The sequence below is a fragment of the Callithrix jacchus genome, chromosome 3, assembly GCF_049354715.1.
Source record: "Callithrix jacchus isolate 240 chromosome 3, calJac240_pri, whole genome shotgun sequence".
Classification (NCBI taxonomy): domain Eukaryota; kingdom Metazoa; phylum Chordata; class Mammalia; order Primates; family Cebidae; genus Callithrix; species Callithrix jacchus.
The window spans coordinates 51,396,945-51,414,520 of record NC_133504.1 but is presented as its reverse complement, the minus strand read 5'-3'; the positions used below and the strand labels follow the sequence as shown (position 1 = coordinate 51,414,520).

General features: G+C 38.6%; 2 pseudogenes across 2 annotated transcripts; one reads left to right on the top strand and one right to left on the bottom strand.

Annotated features, from left to right (window-relative positions):
- Window positions 1–9,395: 9,395 nt before the first annotated feature.
- On the bottom strand, window positions 9,396–14,597 carry LOC100415677 (ribonucleoside-diphosphate reductase subunit M2 pseudogene; annotated as a pseudogene). Its single transcript, XR_087355.6, has one exon. The product of XR_087355.6 is annotated as a ribonucleoside-diphosphate reductase subunit M2 pseudogene (transcript).
- Window positions 14,353–17,122, top strand: LOC100415318 (dehydrodolichyl diphosphate synthase complex subunit NUS1 pseudogene; annotated as a pseudogene). Its single transcript, XR_013532877.1, has one exon. The product of XR_013532877.1 is annotated as a dehydrodolichyl diphosphate synthase complex subunit NUS1 pseudogene (transcript).
- The last annotated feature ends 454 nt before the right edge of the window (window positions 17,123–17,576 follow it).

Here is a 17,576-nt window from a genome sequence, read left to right as displayed (position 1 = left end):
TATAAAAGAAAATTATTATTATTTTTTAAAATATATTTTATTGAACTTTAGGTTCTGGGGTACATATGCAGAACATGCAGGATTGTTGCATAGGTACATACATGGCAATGTAGTTTGCTGCCTTCATCCCTGTCACCTGTATCTGGCATTTCTCCCCATGTTATCCCTTCCCAACTCCTTACGCCCCACTGTCCCTCCCCTAGTCCTCCCAAATAGACCCCAGGGTGTGATGCTCCCCTCCCTGTGTCCATGTGTTCTTATTGTTCAACACCCGCCTATGAGTGAGAACATGTGGTGTTTGATTTTCTGTTCTTGTGTCAGTTTGCTGAGAATGATGGTTTCCAGATTCATCCATGTCCCTACAAAGGACACGAACTCATCGTTTTTTATGACTGCATAGTATTCCCTGGTGTATATGTGCCACATTTTCCTTGTCCAGTCTATCATCGATGGACATTTAGGTTGGCTCCAGGTCTTTGCTATTGTAAATAGTGCTGCAATGAACATATGTGTGCATGTGTCTTTATAATAGAATGATTTATAATCCTTTGGATTAGATATATACGCAGTAATGGGATTGCTGGGTCAAATGGTATTTCTAGTTCTAGATCCTTGAGGAATCGCCACACTGTCTTCCACAAAGTTGGAATGAATTTATATTCCCACCAACAGCGTACAAGTGTTCCTATTTCTCCACACCCTCTCCAGCATCTGTTGTCTCCAGATTTTTTAATGATCGCCATTCCAACTGGTGTGAGATGATATCTCAATGTGGTTTTGATTTGCCTGTCTCTAATGACCAGTGATGATGATCATTTTTCATATGTTTGTTGACCTCATAAATGTCTTCTTTTGAAAAGTGTCTGTTCATATCCTGCAACCACTTTTGAATGGGTTTGTTTTTTTCTTGTAAATCTGCTGTAGTTCTTTGTAGATTCTGGATATTAGCCCTTTGTCAGATGGGTAGACTGCAAACATTTTTTCCCATTCTGTTGGTTGTAGATTCACTCTAATGATTGTTTCTTTTGCTGTGAAGAAACTCTGGAGTTTAATTAAATCTGATTTGTCTATTTTGGCTTTTGTTGCCGATGCTTTTGGTGTTTTAGTCATGAAGTCTTTGCCTATGCCTATGTCCTGAATGGTTTTGTCCTGGCTTTTTTCTAGGGTTTGTATGGTGTTAGGTCTTATAGTTAAGTCTTTAATCCATCTGGAGTTAATTTTAGTGGACGGTGTAAGGAAGGGATCCAGTTTCAGCTTTCTGCACATGGCTAGCCAGTTTTCCCAACACCGTTTATTAAAGAGGGAATCCTTTCCCCATTGCTTGTTTTTGTCAGGTTTGTCAAAGATCAGATGGTTGTAGATGTGTGGAACTGCCTCTGAGGCCTCTGTTCTGTTCCATTGGTCTATATCTCTGTTTTGGTAAGAGTACCATGCTGTTTTGATTACTGTAGCCTTTTGGTATAGTTTTAAGTCAGGTAGCGTGATGCCTCAAGGTTTGCTTTTTTTACTTAGAATTGACTTGAGTATGTGGGCTCTCTTTTGGTTCCATATGAAGTTTAAGGTGGTTTTTTCCAGTCTGTGAAGAGGGTCATAGGTAGCTTGATGGGGATAGTGTTGAATCTATAAATTACTTTGGGCAATATGGCCATTTTCATGATATTGATTCTTTCTAATCATGAGCATGGAATGTTTCTCCATCTGTTTGTGTCCTCTCTTATTTCGTTGTGCAGTGGTTTGTAGTTCTCCTTGAAGAGGTCCTTTACATCCTTTATTAGTTGTATTCCTAAGTATTTTATTCTTTTTGTAGCAACTGTGAATGGCAGTTTGTTCTTGATTTGGCTCTCTTTAAGTTATGGGTGTATAGGAATGCTTGTGATCTCTGCACATTGATTTTGTAGCCTGAGACTTTGCTGAAGTTGCTTACCAGTTTCAGGAGATTTTGGGCTGAGACTATGAGGTCTTTGAAATATACAATTATGTCATCTACAAATAGTGACAATTTGACTTCCTTCTTTCCTAATTGAATACACTTTATTTCTTTTCTTGCCTGATTGCTTTGGCTAGAACTTCCAATACTATATTGAATAGGAGTAGTGAGAGAGGGCAACTTTGTCTAGTGCCAGATTTCAAAGGGAATGCTTCCAATTTTTGCCCATTCAATATGATATTGGCTGTGGGTTTGTCATAAACAACTTTTATTATTTTGAGATATGTTCAGTCGATACCTAGTTTATTGAGAGTTTTTAGTTTAAAGGGCTGTTGAATTTTATCGAAGGCTTTCTCTGCATCTATTGAGATAATCATGTCTCTGATTTGTCTTTGACATGATTGGTTCAACCAATTACTTGCATATGTTGAACCAGCCTTGCATCCCCGGGATGAAGCCTACTTGATTGTGACAGATAAGCTTTTTCATGTTGTTGCAATCAGTTTGCCAGTATTTTATTGAAGATTTTTGCATCTATGTTCATTATGGATATTGGCCTGAAGTTTTCTTTTCTTATTGAGTCTCTGCTGGGCTTTGGTATCAACATGATGTTGGTCTCACAAAATGATTTGGGAAGGATTCCCTCTTTTTGGATTGTCTGGAATAGTTTCAGAAGGAATGGTACCAACTCCTCTTTTTATGTCTGGTAGAATTCAGCTGTGAAGCCATCTGGACCTGGGCTTTTTTTGGTTGGTAGGCTATGAATTGGTGACTCAACTTTAGCCCTTGTTAATGGTCTATTCAGGGTTTTGACTTCTTCCTGGGTTAGGCTTGGGAGAATGCAAGTGTCCAGGAATTTATCCATTTCTTCCAGGTTTACTGGTTTATGTGCATAGAGTTGTTTGTAGTAATCTCTGATGGTAGTTTGTATTTCTGTGGAATTGGTGGTAATATCCTCTTTATTAGTTTTTATTGCATCTATTTGATTATTCTCTCTTTTCTTTTTTATTAATCTGGCTAGTGGTCTGTCTATTTTGTTGATCTTTTCAAAAAACCAGCTCCTGGATTTATTAATTTTTTGAAGGATTTTTTGTGTCTCGATCTCCTTCTGTTCTGCTCTGATCTTAGTTATTTCTTGTCTTCTGCTATCTTTTGAGTTTTTTTTATCTTGGTCCTCTAGCTCTTTCAATTTTGACGATAGGGTGTTGATTTTAGATCTTTCCTTGCTTCTCATCTGGGCATTTATTGCTACAAATTTTCCTCTAAACACTGCTTTAAATGTGTCCCAGAGATTCTAGTATGTTGTGTCTTCGTTCTCATTGGTTTCGAAGAACATCTTTATTTCTGCCTTCATTTCATTGTTTATCCAGTCAACATTCAAGAGCCAGTTGTTCAGTTTCCATGTAGTTGTGCAGTTTTGAGTGAGTTTCTTAATCCTGAGTTATAATTTGATTACACTGTGATCTGAGAGACTGTTTGTTATGATTTCTCTTCTTTTGCATTTGCTGAGGAGTGATTTACTTCCAATTATGTGGTCAATTTTAGAGGAAATATGATGTGGTGCTGAGAAGAATTTGTATTCTGTGGATGTGGGGTGGAGAGTTCTGTAAATGTCTATTAGGTTTGCTTGGTCCAGATCTGAGTTTAAGTCCTGGATATCCTTGTTAATTTTCTGTCTCATTGATCTAATATTGACAGTGGAGTGTTAAAATCTTCCAGTATTATTGTGTGGGAGTCTAAGTCTCTTTGTTGGTAGTTAAGGACTTGCTTTATGTATCTGGGTGCTCCTGTATTGGGTGCGTATATATTTAGGATTGTTAGCTCTTCTTGTTGCATTGATCATTTTACTATTATGTAATGCCCTTCTTGGTCTCTTTTGATCTTTGTTGGTTTAAAGTCTGTTTTATCAGAGACTAGGATTGCAACTCTGGCTTTTTTTTTTTTTCTCTCCATTTGATTGGTAAATCTTTCTCCATCCCTCTATTTTGAGCCTATGTGTAGCCTTGCATGTGAGATGGGTTTCCTGAATACAGCACACTGATGCATTTTGACTTTTTATCCAATTTGTCAGTCTGTGTCTTTCGACTGGGGCATCTAGCCCATTTACATTTAAGGTTAATATTGTTATGTGTGCATTTAATCCTGCCATTTTTATGCTAACTGGTTGTTTTGCCCATTAGTTGATGCAGTTTCTTCATTGTGTTGACGCTTTTTACCATTTGGTACATTTTTGGAGTGGCTGGTACTGGTTGTTCCTTTCTATGTTTAGTGCCACTTTCAGGAGTTCTTGTAAGGCAGGCCTGGTGGTGACAAAATCTCTCAGCAATTGCTTGTCCATGAAGAATTTTCTTTCTCCTTCACTTCTGAAGCTTAGTTTAGCTGGATATGAAATTCTAGTTGAAAGTTCTTTTCTTTAACGATGTTGAATATTGGCTTCCACTCTCTTCTGGCTTGCAGTGTTTTTGTGTAGAGATCTGCTGTGAATCTGATGGGCTTCCCTTTGTGGGTAACCCAACCTTTCTCTCTGGCTGCCCTTACCTAGCATTTTCTCTTTCATTTCAACCCTGGTGTATCCGAGGATCATGTGCCTTGGGGTTGCTCTTCTTGAGGAATATCCTTGTGGTGTTCTCTATATTTCCTGGAGTTGGATATTGGCCTGCCTTGCTAGGTTGGGGAAGTTCTCCTGGATAATATCCAGAAGAATGTTTTCCAGCTTGGATTCATTCTTTCTGTCACATTCAGGTACACCTATCAAAGACAGATTAGGTCTTTCACATAATCCCATATTTCTTGGAGGCTTTGTTCATTTTTTTTACTCTTTTTTCTCTAACCTTGCCTTCTCATTTTTTTGATTGAGTTGATCTTCAGTCTCTAATATCCTTTCTTCTGCTATTGAAATTTGTGTATGCTTTGTGAAGTTCTCATGTTGTGTTGTTCAGCTCCATCAATTCATTTATATTCTTTTCTAAGCTGTTTATTCTTGTTAGCATTTTGTCAAAACTTTTTTCAAGGTTTTTAGTCTCTTTGCATTGGGTTAGAACATGTTCTTTTAGCTCAGAGAAGTTTGTTATTACCCACTTTCTGAAGCCTGTTTCTGTCAACTCATCAGACTCATTCTCCATCCAGCCTTGTTCTCTTGCTGATGAGGAGTTATGATCCCTTGTAGGAGGAGAGGCATTCTGGTTTTGGGTGTTTTCATCCTTTTTGTGCTGGTTTCTTCCCATCTTCATAGATTTATCTACCTGTGGTCTTTATAGTTGGTGACTTTCAGATGGGGTCTCTGAGTGGACATACTTTTTGTTGATGACGAAGTTATTTCTGTTTCATAGTTTTCCTTCTAACAATCAGGCCCCTCTGCTGTAGGACTGCTGGAGGTCCACTCCATACCTTGCTTGCCTGGGGATCACCTGCGGCAGCTGCAGAAGAGTAAGGGTTGCTGCCAGTTTCTTGTTCGGTTATCTTTGTCCCAGAAGGATACCTGCCAGATGTCAGCCTGAGTTCTCCTTTATGAGGTGTCTCTTTGGATATACAGGAGTCAGGGATCTGCTTGAGTAGACAGTCTGTCCCTTATGGGATCTCAAGTGCTGAACTGTGGGCTCCATTGTTCCACTCAGAGCTGCTGGGCATGTTCATTAAAGTCTGCTGCAGCAGAACTTATAATTGCCTTTTTTTCCCAGCTGCTCTGTCCTGGGAAGGTGAAGCTTTATTTATGAAGTTATTTATTTATAAGTTATTTATAAACTTATTTATTTATAGTTCCTGATGTGCTGCTGCGTTTTTCAGAGATGCCCTGCCCAGTGAGGAGGTAGCCTAGTCACAGTCTGCCAGCAGAGGCATTGCTGAGCTGCCGTGGGCTCTGCCCAGCTGCTGTGTGAACTTTCTTGCAGTTTTGTTTATAGAGGTATAGTTAGAACTGCCTTGGTAATAGTGATCTACCTCAGGAATGGTGGACTGTCTCTGTAATGGCAGACTGCCTCAGTAGTGGTGGACTGCCTCAGTAATGGCAGATGCTCTTCCCCCAACATAGCTGGACCATCCTGGGTCCAGCTGTTCTTGCTGTGAAACTCTCAATACAGAACATTTCAGATTTCTGGTCTTTGTGTGGGTGGGATCAGCCAAGCCAGATCACCTGGCTCCCTATTTCAGCCCCCTTTTTTTCAGTTGAATGGGTGACTCTGTCTCTCATGCGTTCCAGGTGCCAGTTGAATTGGCCTCCCAGATTTGTGTGAGTTTTTGTGCAGAGACCCTCTGCACCAGCTGAAACAGCCAGCTGGAGACTCATGGTGCTTTTCTGCCTGGGAATCTCCTGGTCTGTGGGCAGTAAAAACTCATTTGGAAATGTGGTGGTCACTCACCCTCTGTATTCTCACTGGGAACTGAAGTTTAGAGCTGTTCCTATTTGGCCATCTTGGATCATCTCCCCAAAATTATTAACATGTATCAATTTATTTTCTATTTGGCCTCCTAAGTGAACCTTTTGTTTAAGAAGTTGCCAAACATAGGATCTACTACCCCTTCTTTGGCTAAGCTTTCTTTAGGCTGTAAAATCTGGTCACACAGAGGTGGAAAGTTTTATGACAGAAGTGAAAGTTTTATGACACAAGTTGATGAAACTCAATCAAGGGATTTTAGTCTCTTTTAATTCTTTATTGAATACTACTAAGTAGGGTTCAACCATTCCTCTTATTGCTTACAGCCCTCTTGTGAAGGAGAAGTTTCTACAAATGTCATTGTAAGGACCATTGCTCTCACAAAGCGGGTTTCCTTGACCCTTATTATTACCTCCTCTGAGTCAGAAGCGGTGTGCTCTTACCATTGAGACATGTTCGACAATGATTTTCCAGACCAACATTTAACTACATTAGGTTATCATTTGTATTCTTTCCTATAAATCTTACATAGCAAGAAGCATGCTTTCTTGGTAAATGTAATATTCTAACAGGAATTTTCAAACATTACATAGTTTTCTCATGTTTTATTATGTATAATTTATTTTTCTGGTAAGGGACCAAAAATTTTGGTGTGACTTGACTAAGAATAATGTCAGAGTTTATTAACCACACGTCTTCCTGTGGGAAAGAAAAAAACAATAACATGGTGATGCCAATGGGTCTTACAAAAGTCTCTGCAAACACTCATTTATTAGTTTCAATAGTTTTAAAATTAATGTTCTTGGGTCGATAATAATGATACCAAGAAATAAAAATAGTTTACTTTTTCTTTTCAACATTCATACCTTATAAATGTAATATATTAAGTCAAATAGATTATTGAAGAAAAACCACATGACCACCTGATTAGATTTTAAAAAGGCATTTGATAAAATTTACCAATCATTCTTACATTATTTTATGTATCTGTTTATTTACTGTTTTGAGACAGAGTCTTGCTCTGTCACCCAGGCTGGAGTATAATGGAGTGATCTTGGCTCACTGCAGCTTCTGCATCCCGGGTTCCAGCAATTCTCCTGCTCAGCCTCCCAGGTAGCTGGGATTACAGGTATGCACCACTACCCCTGGCTAATTTTTGTATTTTTAGTAGAGATGGGATTTCACCATGTTGGCCAGGCTGATCGCTAATTCCTGACCTCAGGTAATCCACCTGCCTCAGCCTCCCAAAGTGCTAGGATTGCAGGAATGAGCCACTTGGCTGGGCCTCATTCTTACATTTTTAATGTAGTGAACAAGGAATAAGATGTTTCTCTAACATGTTCAAGATTATGTATCTTAAACTAATCATCAACATTAAAATATCTTTGTGTTTCTGGATTAAGTCACATATTTTATGTTGGCTTTTAGTATTTCTCCTATAATTTATTAATGTAAAACACATTAACTAATTTCCTAATTAAAACCAATCTGCATTCTGGAATAACCCCAACTTGGTCTTTAATTACTATACTTTTTATACATTGCTATATTTGATATGCTAGTGTTTTAATTAGGATTTATGCATCAAAACTCATAATTCAGACTTGGCTGTAAATTCCTTTCTTGCAAAGTCTTTGAGGTTTTGTTATCCAAGTTAGAATAGCCTAATAAAATTAGTAGAGGAGTCTTCCCTCTCTTCAATTCTCTGGAAATGCGTGCGTAAAATTGAATTTTTTTTCCTGACTCTTTGGTAGAATGTACTGATGAAAACATCTGGGCCTGAAGATTTCTTTTTTCCTATGAGAATATTTATGACTTCTGTTTCAACTGGTTATAGAACTATTCCAGTTTTCCATTTCTTTTAATGTCAGTTGTGGCTAGTTACATATATTTTATAACCACTTTTCCATTTCATCTAAATTTTGAAATGCCTTGACAATCAACAAATTTTTTAGTAATATCTAACTATACATGTATTTAACCTCTCTTAAATTCTATTTTTTATTTTTTGTATTGATAATTTGTGCTATATCTCTTTGCTTTTGATCACTGTCACCAAAGGTTTATGAACTCCATTAATTTTTTCAAAGATCCAAATTTTGGCTTTGTTATTCCTCTTTATTGTATGTCTGTTTTCTATTTTATTTATTTCTTCTTCTTTTATATTGTCTTTTCTCCTACTTTCTGTGCATTTATTTTGCTAGTCTTTTTCAAACTTCTTGAGATATCTGCATAACTCATGAATCTTCAGATTTTCTTCATTTCATATATTGAGCATTTAAACCAGTAAATTTCCTTCTATATACAGGTTACCTTTATCCCAGTAATTTTTTCTGTATATTATTTTCATTATTATTCAATTCAAAATACATTCTAATTTTCATTATTACTTCTTTATCCAGTGATCATTTATAAATATATGACAGTTTTGTATTATTACATTGTTGCTGACTTGTTGTCCACTTAATTGCATAGAATATGCTCTGAATACCAAAATTCCCTGCTTTTTATCATAAAATATGACATATGTAGAAAATTGCACAAAATATATGTGTACAGATTAATAAATTATTAGTTGTGGTATAACCAGTCATGTAGCCCCTACTTAGCTCAAGAAATACAACACTGTCAGCCTTCCGGAAGCCTTTCTCATTTCTCTTTTCAAGCACAATGCCTTCCAACTTCTAATAATAACCATAATACTGACTTTTAAAATAATCAATTTCCTATTGTATATTAAATGTTTTTTCTATCTAAGCATAGATTTCTAAACATTATAGTTTAATCAGCTTGTTTCTGAACTTTATATAAATGGAATCATGTGGCATGAAGTATTTTATGTCTGGATTTTTTACTGAATATTATATATTTGTGATTTATCAGTTCCATGTAACAGTAATTGACTTATATTCACTGTTGCATAGTATTCAGTTGTTTAAAAATATAACAACTTATGTATCTATTCGATTGTTAGTAGACATTTGTTTCTTTCTATTTCAGGGCATAACACTTCTATAAACATTCTTCTATATTTCTCCAAGCATACATGTGCAAGAGTTTCTTTGTGGTATGGATGTAGGAGTGCCATTACTGCATCATAAGGCTTGCATATGTTCAACTTTATTTTGAAATAACTTTAAACTGATAAAAAAGTTGCGAAAATGGTAGAGTGTTCCCTTGAATCATTTGCTAAGATTTCTCTTATCATAACATTTTACATAATTATTGTACTACAATGAAAACCAGGAAATTAACATTACAATACTATAAACTATTCTACACACCTTATTGAATTTGCCAAATTTCCCACTTTAAACATTTCTGTACTCTCTCTTTTTTTTTTTACATAAGAACACTTTTATTTTAATCACTTAACACTTGTGTAGTATTCAATTTTGAGACTGAAACACTTGTTTCCCTTTCAACTGATTAGGAAACAGTCTGAGTTGGCAGAAGTTAATCCTCACATTATTCAGCTAATGAGACAGAATCCTAAAACCTGATTCTAACTTCTGCCTGTATCCCACAATGCCTTTATTTTATTGTTATATAAGTATAAGGACCATATAATCTGGATTCGTTAACTTTAGGTAACAATAACTTAAAAGCTAGGGAAAGGTATACAGAGATTTAAAAATTGACTATACAATAAATGATGAAAACTAACAACAGAACATAACAATGTTCAAATAGTGAATACAATTAACAAATGGGGCCAAAAGGTCAACATTTATCTTGCATCATCTTTCAAGCAATGTCTCAGCTTTTTTCTCCCAAACATAAAGGCAGATTAATTCAAAGTAGCCCTATTAAGAATATTTGTTTGTTTCCTTCTGAAATGAATATTTGTTTGTTTCCTTCTGAAATGAATATTTGAATGGAAACTGTATCAATAACTCACAGCTTCTCCTAAACATAAAGACAGATTTTCTTTTCTCTCAAACATAAAGGCAGATTAATTCAAAGTAGCCCTATTAAGAATATTTGTTTTCTTCTGAAATGAATATTTGGATGGAAACTGTATTTGTAACTCATGGTTTCCTACTGAAGTTTAAGATTCCCCTAGATGATGGTCAGATTTAGACAATGCTAGAATAAGACAACTGGCAATTATTTCAAAGTATGAACTACAGGCAAAATCTAAAAGGACATACATAATTAAAAGTTTTAATTTAAAAAACATAGTAAATATAAATGAATTAACTCACACAACCTACTTACATACAGACAAAACTAGGATAAACAACAATTTTGCCACTTAACAGGAGCAAGATCTTAGGTGGGTCATTGTGTTTAAGGATGACTTGAAATTTTACAACACTACCTTAGCTCCCACACATGAAAACTCTTCAAGAATCTTATCAACTAGAAGTTGGGCAAACTACAGTGAGAAATAAAATGAAACAGCTTCTCACCCATATGAAGGCCCAGATCATGCCTAAATTTCTAGGGATTTAACTTAAGAAGCTCCTTGCCCTGAGAGATTCCTTGATCCCACAACACTCTCCTCAGATGGGACAGAGAATCCCAGAACACTACACAAGCCACAGAAGAAACACACAACCCATCTTGTATCTGGCACCAAAGGCTAATATCTAGCTATACACAGCATTGACTTTAAAGTTGGTTAATGAATATTTTAATTCATTAAAATAAAAGTTAGAAATTACATGCTTAGTCTATACAAGTTTAACTTACGTTAGTCCCTTAGTGAATTGTGAATTGGCTCCTGTTAGTGGTCAGGAGAATGCTTTGTATTTGGTGTAGAAACCAAATAAATCAAGCTATTATCATCTTTTGAGTACAAACAATGTTTGTTTGTAAAGTGCCAGTTTTATATTTAAGTAAACATTAAAATCTGCATTGAAGCAGTGAGACTGCATCATTCAACTGCCTGTGCTGGTTAAATGAAATGTTTAATCCTGCTGTGTCAAGCTCACTAGAAGGTCACCCCTCACTTTAAAGTCAAGAAGACTGCCACTGTCACTGCTATGGTAAGTCACAGCCAGCCAGCCAATCTGCTAGCAAAAGGTGATAGCACCAGCATTATAAATAAACAGGACTGGTTGTGAGGTAGCTACACAGTTTTAAAGATGCTGTTAATGAACATTACGGACAATGCATGGTGTAGCTAGTTGATAACACTTTAGGTGATGTTTTCATGAGGTGGAAAAAAAATCAGCAAAATAAAGGCACATCTTCGGTTCATTTACAAGTCAGCATCCAAGGTAAAAGAATTCTCTGTTGGACTTGACATCACTCCCATCCTCTGATACTTGCCTACTCTCTTCTCAAAGAAGTTAGTCTTTCCTTCCAGTGAAATATTCTCCATAAAGTCAAATGGATTCTCTACTCTGAAAACCTTGCTAAAACCCAGTTCCAGCATAAGTCTGTCTGCTACAAACTCAATGCATTGCTTCATTAGAGTGCAATTCTTCCCAATGAGCTTCACAGGCAAGGCCTCAGTGAGGAGCTCCTGTTCTATCCGAATAGCATTGATAATTATTTCTCTTACTCTCTCCTCTGATGGTTTGTGTACTAGCTGTTTGAACATCAGGCAAGCAAAATCACAGTGTAAACCCTCATCTCTGCTAATAAGTTCATTAGAAAATGTGAGGCCAGGCATCAGTCCTCGTTTCTTGAGCCAGAATATGGATGCAAAAGAACCAGAAAAGAAGATGCCTTCCACTGCAGCAAAGGCTACGACACCTTCACCATAGGTAGTCTCTTTGTCCCCAATCCAGGGCAAGGTCCAATCTGCATTCTTCTTGACACAAGGCATCGTTTCAATGGCATTGAAGAGAAATTCCCTTTCGTTGGGATCTTTTATGTAAGTGTCAATAAGGAGACTATACATTTCAGAATGTATGTTTTCCATGGCAATTTGGAAGCCATAGAAACAGCAGGCTTCTGTAATCTGAACTTCTTGGCTAAATCACTCCACCAAGTTTTCATTTACTATGCCATCACTTGCTGCAAAGAAAGCCAGAACATGGGATATAAAGTATCTCTCCTCCGGCTTCAGGGCTTCCCAGTGCCAAATGTCCTTGGACAGGTCCACCTCCTGGCGGTCCAGAAGGAGGCCTCCGCCTTCTTATACATCTGCCAGATATCGTGGTACTCCATGGGGAAAATGACAAAGCGGCACGGGTTTTCTCTCAGCAGCGGTTCATCCTCCATGCTGGGGGCGGCTGCTCTAGCTTTCAGCTCTGCGGGCTCCCGAAAGATCCTCCTCGCGGTCTTGCAGGCCAGGACGCAGGTCCGGTTCAGGGCTGGGGGCATGTTCTCCTTGTCGACCAGGCTTGAGCCCCTTCAGCGGGAGAGCTGCAGCCGCTGCGGGTCCGTGATGGGCGCGAGTGGGACGCAGACGGACAGCGTGGTGACGGCGCAACTAAGGAGAGCTGGCAGTCAGTCCGGGCAGCTGGGAAGGGGTGCACAGGCATTTCTGTACTCTTATATGTTAGATATGTTCCTTACAAAGAGTATTTAATTTGATTTTCTTAAATTTCAGTCCAACAGTCTCTGTCTTTTAAATATACCATTTGGTCCATTTACATTAAATACAACTGCTAATAGATAATTTATATAAACAATTATAACCTACTCCTATGTCCTGAATGGTTTTGCCTAGATTTTCTTCTAGGGTTTTTATGGTGCCAGGTCTTATGTTTAAGTCTTTAATCCATCTGGAGTTAATTTTAGTGTAAGGTGTCAGGAAGGGGCCCAGTTTCTGCTTTCTGCACATGGCTAGCTAGTTTTCCCAACACCATTTATTAAACAAGGAATCCTTTCCCCATTGCTTGTTTTTATCAGGTTTATCAAAGATTGTATGGTTGTAGATATGTTGTGTTGCCTCCGATGTCTCTGTTTTGTTCCATTGGTCTATATCTCTGTTTTGGTACCAGTACCATGCTGTTTTGATTACTGTAGCCTTGTAGTATAGTTTGAAATCCAGTAGTGTGATGCCCCCTGCTGTGTTCTTTTTGCTTAGAATTGACATGGCTATGCGGGCTCTTTTTTGGTTCCATATGAAGTTCATGGTGGTTTTTTCCAGTTCTGTGAAGAAAGTCAATGGTAGCTTGATGGGGATAGCACTGATTCTGTAAATTACTTTGGGCGGTATAGCCATTTTCACGATATTAATTCTTCCTAACCATGAACATGGAATGTTTCTTCATCTGTTTGTGTCCTCTCTTATTTTGTTGAGCAGTGGTTTGTAGTTTTCCTTGAAAAGGTCCTTTATGTTCCTTGTGAGTTGTATTCCTAGGTATTTTATTCTTTTTGTAGCAATTGTGAATGGCAGTTCTTTCTTGATTTGGCTTTCTTTAAGTCTGTTATTGGTGTAGAGGAATGCTTGTGATTTTTGCACATTGATTTTATATCCTGAGACTTTGCTGAAGTTGCTTATCAGTTTCAGGAGTTTTTGGGCTGAGGCGATGGTGTCTTCTAGGTATACTATCATATCATCTGCAAATAGAGACAATTTGGCTTCCACCTTTCCTATTTGAATACGCATTATTTGTTTTCCTTGCCTGATTGCTCTTGCTAGAACTTCCAGTACTATATTGAATAGGAGTGGTGAAAGAGGGCATCCTTGTCTAGTGCCAGATCTCATGATCAAAACACCGAAAGCATTGGCAACAAAAGCCAAAATAGACAAATGGGACCTAATCAAACTCCACAGCTTCTGCACGGCAAAAGAAACAGTCACTAGAGTAAATCGGCAACCAACAGAATGGGAAAAAATGTTTGCAGTTTACCCATCTGACAAAGGGCTGATATCCAGAATTTACAAAGAACTCAAACATTTACAGGAAAATAACAAACAAGCCCATTCAAAAATGGGCAAAGGATATGAACAGACACTTCACAAAAGAAGACATACATGAGGCCAACAAACATATGAAAAAATGCTCATCATCACTGGTCATCAGAGAGATGCAAATCAAAATTACATTGAGATACTATCTCATGCCAGTTAGAATGGAGATCATTAAAAAATCTGGAGACAGAAGATGGCGGCGGGGGCAAGGTGAGGTGTTGGCAGTGGAAAGGGGTTCGGGCGTGGGGGGCGGGGGCCGCGGGGAGATGGCCCGCTCCGGCCGCAGGGGCGGATAAAAAGCCGTCACGCTGCGGGAGCGGGCGGGAGGGAGAGAGGGTTCCCGAGCGCCACAAGAGTATGACGGGGCTGTACGAGTTGGTGTGGCGGGTGCTGCACGCGCTGTTCTGCCTGCACCGCACGCTCACCTCCTGGCTCCGCGTTGGGTTCGGCACCTGGAACTGGATCTGGCGGCGCTGCTGCCGCGCCGTCTCTGCCGCGGTCCTAGCGCCACTCGGCTTCACGCTCCGCAAGTCCCAGGCGATCGGCAGGAACCGCCGTTACCATAGGCACCCACGCGGGGGGTCGTGCCTGGCCGCTGCCCATCACCGGCTGCGCTGGCGCGCGGACGGCCGTTCCCTGGAGAAGCTGCCTATGCACATGGGCCTGGTGTTCACCGAGGTGGAGCAGGAGCCCAGCTTCTCGGATATCGCAAGCCTCGTGGTGTGGTGTATGGCCGTGGGCATTTCCTACATTAGCGTCTACGACCACCAAGGTATTTTCAAAAGAAATAATTCCCGATTGATGGATGAAATTTTAAAACAACAACAAGAACTTCTGGGCCTAGATTGTTCAAAATATTCACCAGAGTTTGCAAATAGTAATGACAAAGATGATCAAGTTTTAAATTGCCATTTGGCAGTGAAGGTGCTGTCCGCGGAAGATGGAAAAGCAGATATTGTGAGAGCTGCTCAGGACTTTTGCCAGTTAGTAGCCCAGAAACAAAAGAGACCCACAGATTTGGATGTAGATATGTTAGGCAGTTTACTTAGTTCAAATGGTTGTCCTGATCCTGATTTAGTATTGAAGTTTGGTCCTGTGGACAGCACATTAGGCTTTCTTCCCTGGCACATCAGATTGACTGAGATTGTCTCTTTGCCTTCCCACCTAAACATCAGTTATGAGGACTTTTTCTCTGCCCTTCGTCAATATGCAGCCTGTGAACAGCGGCTGGGAAAGTAGTGGTCATGGGTTGCATAATTTGATTTTAGGGTTATGGAGGAAAGGATCCAAGTGACTCTGATGTTTACAAAGCACCCCCTACACACCTAGTTCATAATCCTCATAATTTATCAGCAAATACAAAAAAGTGTCTTACTTGAGATTGAGTGTGTGTGTGTGTGCGCGCGTGTGCACGTGCACACATGTGCACGTTTGTATGTGTGGAAATAAACTTATAAATGGGGATGTATTAGAGAAAGAAATACATACACCTACAACTTTGAGCAGATAGCAGCGATGTTTTAGGAACTGGAATGTCACACTTAACATCTTCAGCCCCAGCTACTTCCCTGTTTTTGTGGGGAGTAGAGGGCCTGATAGAACTTTTCAGGTTGTGTTTGATGGGAGGGGAATAATTTTTGTTCAGTCCTTCTTAGTGACCAAACTTTAATTTTTAAGAATAATATATTGACTTACTGAATTGAAGCATTCTGAGTTTAAAGGAGCTCCAGAGGAATGGAGTTTTGTGTTGCTCTTGTGTTAAAAGCTTGCTCACCTTCAGAGAGAGCAGAGGGAATACCTATCTTCATATATCCGTCCATTTTCATCTCTTTATTACAGTCACAGTGTGACTTGAGAGTGTTGCTCTGGTGTCTGTATTCTGGGTTATGAAACTCTTACTGCATTGAAATATAGACTTTAAAAAATTTAAATATTGGTAGGCAGTCAAAAAAAGCAAACAAGCATAAAAGGTGAATATGTTGTAATCTTAAAAGATGGAGAACTCATTTAAAAAGGAAAGAAGGTTTTGATTTCCTTTTTTGTTTGACGGGCAGCATGCTGTATCATACCCAAAGTTGGTTTAAAAAGTATTTCCATCAACTATTTTTATTTAAAATAAACATTTGAGGGAAGTTACTAAGGCAGCTTTTTTCCTCAAAAGTAACCTGGTTACTCTTTGGAATAGCACATTTTAGGGCCATGGTTAATACCTGAGACTTTTACTCAGTAAGTCCTGATGATTACTGTGTATAAAAGGATTGAAGGCCTGTGTGGGGAATAAAATATTACCAAAGTCTATCAAAATAAATTTTACATGTTCTCTTTTATGACAGAGAGCAGCACTGGTTCTGTTATTTTTAAAATGAATAATTGATTTCTTTTTTTTTTTTTTGAGACGGAGTTTCGCTCTTGTTACCCAGGCTGGAGTGCAGTGGCGCGATCTCGGCTCACCGCAACCTCTGCCCCCTGGGTTCAGGCAATTCTCCTGCCTCAGCCTCCTGAGTAGCTGGGATTACAGGCATGCGCCACCGTGCCCAGCTAATTTTTTGTAATTTTTAGTAGAGACAGGGTTTCACCATGTTGACCAGGATGGTCTCGATCTGTTGACCTCATGATCCACCCGCCTCGGCCTCCCAAAGTGCTGGGATTACAGGCTTGAGCCACTGCGAATAATTGATTTCTTGATATGTGTCTAATATTTCTTCCCTCACTGCTGATTCTTAGATAGAAACCATTCTTTATATTTGATAGACTGTTTTCAGAAAACCCTTATCAACAAGTGTAGTTTTCTAAAACCTTACATTTAGAATGGAGCAGTTTAATACTAGATCTCAGAAGTTTGAAAATAGCAAAGAAGATTGGATTTGAAAAGCATGGTCTACAATTCCTTGTAAAATTCTGAAGCTATGAAGGATAAATGTTTCAACGCTGGATTATGAAACCCCATTTATGATTTTTAAAATACACTTGAAATAAAAATGATTAAACTAAAAAAAAAAAAAATCTGGAGACAACAGATGCTGGAGAGGATGTGGAGAAATAGGAACACTTTTACACTGTTGGTGGGAGTGTAAATTAGTTCAACCATTGTGGAAGACAGTGTGGTGATTCCTCAAGGCCTTAGAAATAGAAATTCCATTTGACCCATCAATCCCATTACTGGGTATATATCCAAAGGACTATAAATCGTTCTACTATAAGGACACATGCACACGAATGTTCATTGCAGCACTGTTTACAATAGCAAAGACCTGGAACCAACCCAAATTCCCATCGATGATAGACTGGATTGGGAAAATGTGGCACATATACGCCATGGAATATTATGCAGCAATCAAAAATGATGAGTTCGTATCATTTGTAGGGACATGGATGAATCTGGAGAACATCATTCTCAGCAAACTGACACAAGAACAGAAAATGAAACACTGCATATTCTCACTCATAGGCGGGTGAT